The sequence below is a fragment of the Miscanthus floridulus genome, chromosome 2 (genome assembly GCF_019320115.1).
Source record: "Miscanthus floridulus cultivar M001 chromosome 2, ASM1932011v1, whole genome shotgun sequence".
In the NCBI taxonomy this organism is placed as follows: Eukaryota; Viridiplantae; Streptophyta; class Magnoliopsida; order Poales; family Poaceae; genus Miscanthus; species Miscanthus floridulus.
In genome coordinates, this window is record NC_089581.1 from 56,354,631 (window position 1) to 56,360,830 (window position 6,200).

A 6,200-nucleotide genomic window follows, 5' to 3' on the forward strand; every position below is an offset into this window, starting at 1 on the left:
GTCAAGTGTCATATTGAAAAGTTTCTCGATGCATTAGGGAGTGGTTTAGCTGTCTATTTCCTCGTAATAACTACATGTGTTGATTGGCGGTGACCCATTCAACTCTGAAATTGAAGAAAATGTTTGAAATTTTCTGATTCTTTGAAACATTCAACAAAGATCATCAATGGCCAACGAGTTGTGGTGGGGTCCTGTACTGCTTTACTCCAAAATATAGAAAATGAGAAATCTTTGTGTCGGGGACCAATACTAGGGTACCCGAAGAGGAGCTAATGATCATCAACATTGATTCATCCGAGCATTCAAGAGCGCGACTACAGCTCCAACCGACCCCAGGTGCGCGGGTTCTGCCTCGCCCGACCCCCTAGGTGCGCGGGCTCCGCCCCGCCCGACCTCTGGGGGCAGGCTCCGCCTTGCCTGACCTCTGGGTCGGGGGCCCCGGCTCGCCCAACCTCTGGGCCGTGGGCTCCGCCTCGCCCGGCCTCTGGGTCGGGGGCTCCGTCTCGCCCGACCCCTCAGGCGCGGCTCCTGACGGAAGCCCATACCGCCGTCAATCACTACGGGCGCTGGGTGTCCAGTTTATTTTAAACTAGTGAAAGGCGCGCGCCATTGCGCGCGTTCGTAGGGATAGGTAAGTTCACAGTCGAAAATATAAATTGAAACATTCGATGTACAACCGAGTTAACAGTCAAGTAGACAGGTATGTAGTTGGTAACATTACACAGCCAAATATAGATTAAGAACAGCTGTAGATAGAGTAAATAGTTTGTGAACCTATCTGAAATTTTAACAGCTGATAAAACTCAATGTAAGGAAACTGGAGATACACAACCAATTTTCTGAACCAAACTGTTATTTCGCAATCCAAGCCCTGATGCTAACATGCAAGTATTTGATATGGAGAAAAAAATTGGTTAATCTGCAGTTTCATTTGATCCTCCTGGTATCAGTTGGGAAACAATGAATCATACGGTCCGATCCTTTGATGGTCTCCTTTCGGGAAGTATGCACATGGAACACATCCTCTGTCCTGCCAGATTATCTTTCTCAGAACCTAGTTAAGGCTATTGGAACCCATGTACCTAATGATCTGCTATTAAAATCGTGTGCACTCAAATCAAGACATCTCAAAAATAACCTTCCGATCAATTGTGTGCATGTATGCTTGCAAGAGAAGGTTGAGCGAAATTGGAATTTGGATAGAAATAAACGGAGGGAGGCAAATTGAGGGGTACCTGTTACTCTTTGGTGTTCAGGAACGATGGTTGCCTTGTCCAGGAGGGATTTACATATGATTCATGAACCGCACTTGACCCCAGCCAGATCTGAACACCTAGCAATGGGAGAAGCCTGTAGTGATTCCTTCAGTAAAAACCTGGATTGTCAGTGGCAACACAGAAAGGAAAATGGACGCCAACCTCTTAGAGAATCTACTGGAAAGGGAACTTTCACTCTTCTCACACTTTTCATGATCAGACACCGCTGGTTCAATGGCACGATTCTTGTCCGCAGATAAAGATGTTGAACTTGGTTGGCTTGGGTACATTTTATCCAACGATATAGGATTCTTTCTTTGCAGCATGCCCTTGGCTTTTGCGTTTATTCAAAAATAACTGCATTCATAATTCCCTCATAATAGTTTGAAGAGAAAGATGCGTATAGATTAAGAAGCCACAAAAAAGGGGAGAAAGGAAGAAAAAAAGCGTCATACCTGGCCATAATTATTACTGGACATAGCTGGAACAGTACGTGGGCAATTATTACTGGAAGCAACTTGGAACGCTATCTGTTGTCCACGTATTCTGCCAGCTCATCTTCCAGACCAGTTTGTATCAGTGGAAAACAGTTACAGATTCTACGACTGTTTTATTCTAATTGATATTCCACACGGATAGCACACATTTCCCAATATAAAGCCACTAACCCATGACATTTGCCTAAAGTCTTCCAATGCACCTTTTGGCACTGTCAAACATGCAAGGTTAAGAACGTTAATGATATCAAGAGTGGAAAAAGAAACCTAGAACATGGTATGTCATGATTTTCTTTGGTCTCTAAATGAACATCAATGACATGGAGAACAATGTAGTAATTGACCCACATCTGGTGACAACTAAAATCGATTTTTTAGAGTTGGGCTATGTTACGACATCCGCATTTCATGTAACATATGAGGGGCATGAAGGCACTGTACCTTGTAAACTACCACACTATGCTTAAGCTCAGTGCAAATTTGGTGGGGCATGCGTGTGGGCTGCTGTTTCCAATTCAAAACATGAGCAAAGATGTAACATTAGCTGAACGCATATGAATAAGATAAATATAGACGACATGAATATAGCAGGATCTATCTGGTCCGAAAAAAGCATGGATGGCTATGGCAGTACCTACCTAGTCCGAAAAAGCAAGGGACAAAAGCAAAGAAGGTGACATTAGCTGAAGACATCTGAGGGGAGTAAAAATTTCACAGCACTGATCTCAGCAAGCAGCAGGCGTAAATAGATGGGAAAATAGAAAAGGTCGACATAAATGAGAGGAAGCCTAAATGACCCACAAGGTAGCAACAGGCGACATGCATATGAAGGAATCCAACATAGAGTGGAGACACAAATACTGTTAATAATGCAAGTACGCAACAAAATGAAGAAATACCAACCTGTGCAGGAAGGAACCAAAAAATATTCAGAAAAAAATATAAGCAGTATGAGTACAAATTAACCATAGATTGGAATCAGATATCATAGTGGAGGAAAACAATCTCAGTTCAATGCAACGTAGGTGAACGTATGCCCACCAAAAGATGACTGAAACCGGGGAGCAATCAAATAACCCTTAAATTTAAATTCAGTATGTACTTCTCTGAAACCTAAAGAACAAAGGATTTTTTATTCTACTCCCAGGGCTCGTAAATAATTAGTGTTCCTAGAAACAACCCTCAGCATGCATTTGTATTGGCTGAAGAACTATCTTTTTCTTTTCTCTTAATTAGTACGAACCACAAGATGAATTGAAACTGAATGCAAAGAATAAATATCACAGTCAGTTTGTCAGATCGTTTTGTGAAGTCATATGTTTGTTCTTCCAATTGGAAGCTGGACAGTAGCAATCTAAAACTGCAGCAGAAATGGCATTGTCCTATCTGACAAACGTAGCACCTTACCGTATGTGCTGACCCTTGGTGTCTACCTCTGAACCTACAATATCACCCGACATGGCCTACTCCTATATACGTATATAAGAAGAATACATTGACATTCAGTCTACATATATCGACAAAGGGAAACTACACAAGAAAATCAACGTTGACTATGAAAAGGCATAACAACTGTTATAAGTACCTGAATTTGAATCATGCTGGAAGCCAAAAAAAAAGTCACTATAGAAAAAATGAAGCAACATTTTTGTAACCATAAAGCTACACCTTGTAGGGCTAGTAGTCATGTGGACCAAGATCATCAAAACCGAGAAAAAGATAATTTGCCATGTCAATAGCAAAACCAGTCTTATTTTAAAAACATAATTCAAAGGAAAAAAGGCTGCTGCAGGCAAGTATTACTAGCCATGATAGGCTCTCTCCATGAGATAACTATACATATAATCAAATATATGAAGTGGCACACACCTGCAATCAGAATAAAGTGTTAGCCTAGGAACCCATCAGCTACTTTGTACCTAAAAATAAAATGTGAATGGATAATCTTATTTATGCAATGGCTATCATATGGGAACATCGGTCAAGAAGAAGCTAAGTAGGAAAGCGCGCATCGCACCCAAGCAGCATATTTCTATGGAGAAACAACATATAGAAGTTGATGGCTGTACTCACCTGGATATCCACTAAGTTTGGTCTTGTGATGTTGTCGACAAGGTCCTTAGCAGGCAATATTATCGCAGTACCCAAACCCAATTAGCGATTAGCAGGAATTCGCAGGCAGTGATCATAAGCAAGTAAGCAGGCAACTGTCATTGGTGCCTCAAAAATACACACAACATAGTGGTAGAAAGAGATGCCAAAAAAACAGGAATAACCAATTGACCAAAGTAGAAAGAAATGAAAAAATGGAGTGGAAAGCGCTATAGAAATAGGATATACAACTGCAGCGCCTATATAGATCAGAGAAAACTGCGACATAAATAATAGTAATTCCTAGTGACATTTCTGTTTGCAAACCACCACGTTGTTTTAAAGGTTTGTAAAATTTCTGCTGCGGCAACGAAGAAGGTAACATTTTTTTCAAAGAAGGCAGGATTTTTAGAGGCCTCAGAAACATACCAATCACCATCTGTTTATCAACTTGGAGCTTCAAGGCATGCCGACAACTGGGTTACTCTGAGGAATTGCATAATATCCGTAGCAGGTCATGCCCAGTACCTCACAAGCGAATGAACATCAGATCATATCCTTGAGCAATGGTATGGAATTTTCATCACAGGCTGAAGAAGGGAAAAATGGCAAATGGCAGATGCTGAGAACATCCAATCATAACCAAATCCAAGTAGAAGGGGTGGTGGGCACGAGAAGCTGCTTCCGGAGAAATTTTCCTGGTGGTGGAGCTGACGGATATTGTAGGGGACAATATTGGATGGAATAATCATACAATTGAAGAATGGCTAAGGAACCTGTAGATCCACAGCAACAGTGAATTCATAAGATCAAATCCAAAGCAAAATGAGAGGGTAATTCAAATATCTGTCCAAAAGATGTTGAATCAGCATTCTTGAATGTTGTCACAAAATCAAACATGATCATTTATGCGACACAGCCTGATGGCACATACTGTAGAAAATATCATGTTAGCCAATCTAACCTACACTGTCAATTAACCGGCAAGAACCAGCATCATGCAAAGTTACGGATGGTTAAGTAAGATGTGAATTGTCGATGCATCTACACAGTCCTCTCTTCTTTAGAGGAGGTCCAGTTCTGTTGCATATTGAAATTGGTTTATCAACTAACAATTTGTAGAGAGGAGGAAGGGGGAGCCGGCATCATCACTAAGACACGTAGGCACATTAGTTGGCACACAAAAAATAAATAGACAGCACATCCCCATTAGATCCTTGGAAACAAAAATCAATAGTGAAAACAAAAATTGAATCAATACAAAAAATAAATAGACAGCACATCCCCATGAGCATGTTTCAAATTGATGGGTTCTATAGGCTTCTGTTCTGCCATTTCCATAAAGTAAACAAATACATGATTTGAAGCTTATCATCATCTTTTATATTTCGAGAAAGGTCAATACAAAAGAAATAGATCTAACCATGTAAGGTACCTAATGGTACCTAAGATAATATATTCAGTCAAATTGACTCTAGAGAAAGTTCTACAAAGTATATGAATACTCTTTGCTGACATGCTGTTAAAAAAATAGTGTCTTATGAAAATAGTTGAAACAATTATGTGTACGGATATTAATTTGTGGATGCATACTGTCTTATCTCTTAATGTCGATTTATATGGATCATTACTTCTAATACTCGAGTAAGAAAAGAATGAATGGTACGTTTCGGATAATATTCATGGACCTAAAGTAAGGAGAGAAGACCTTTTCAATCACGTACACACAGAAATGACCCCAACTTAGCCGCAGATAAGATACAGTTAAATTGTTGAGAGCATAAAAGAACTTAAATAGGGTGAGCATGTTAACTCTATCCCTTTCTTGCAATCAAACTTAGATAGCGGCTGACATATGAATAGTTATCGACCTAAGTTCGAATGGACAGTCATAGGCACACCGGAGAATTTGAAATCAAATACATCGTATGAAAACAAATTGGGAGGGCTAAATGTCAAACAATGGACAAAGTTTTGGATAAAAATGACAGCAACATGAACCTGACATGGGAGAAAAAAAATTAGTTGATAACCATGATGTGGCTGTACACATGGAGGGTGACCTGTTTTTTATCATAGATACACAAATCTAGGGAAGCACACCTAAATTGATGGCATAAAATTCTAGAAACAACAGTTAAGTGGAACAGATATCTATCATTTAACTGCTCTCTTCACATGGCAAGAAGCTAAATTGGGGGGGCTAGATGTACAACAATGGACAAACTTTTGGATAAAAATGACAGCAACATGAACCTGACATGGGAGAAAAAAAATTTAGTTGACAGCCATGATGTGGCTGTACACATGGAGGGTGACCTGTTTTTTATCATAGATACACAAATCTAGGGAAGCA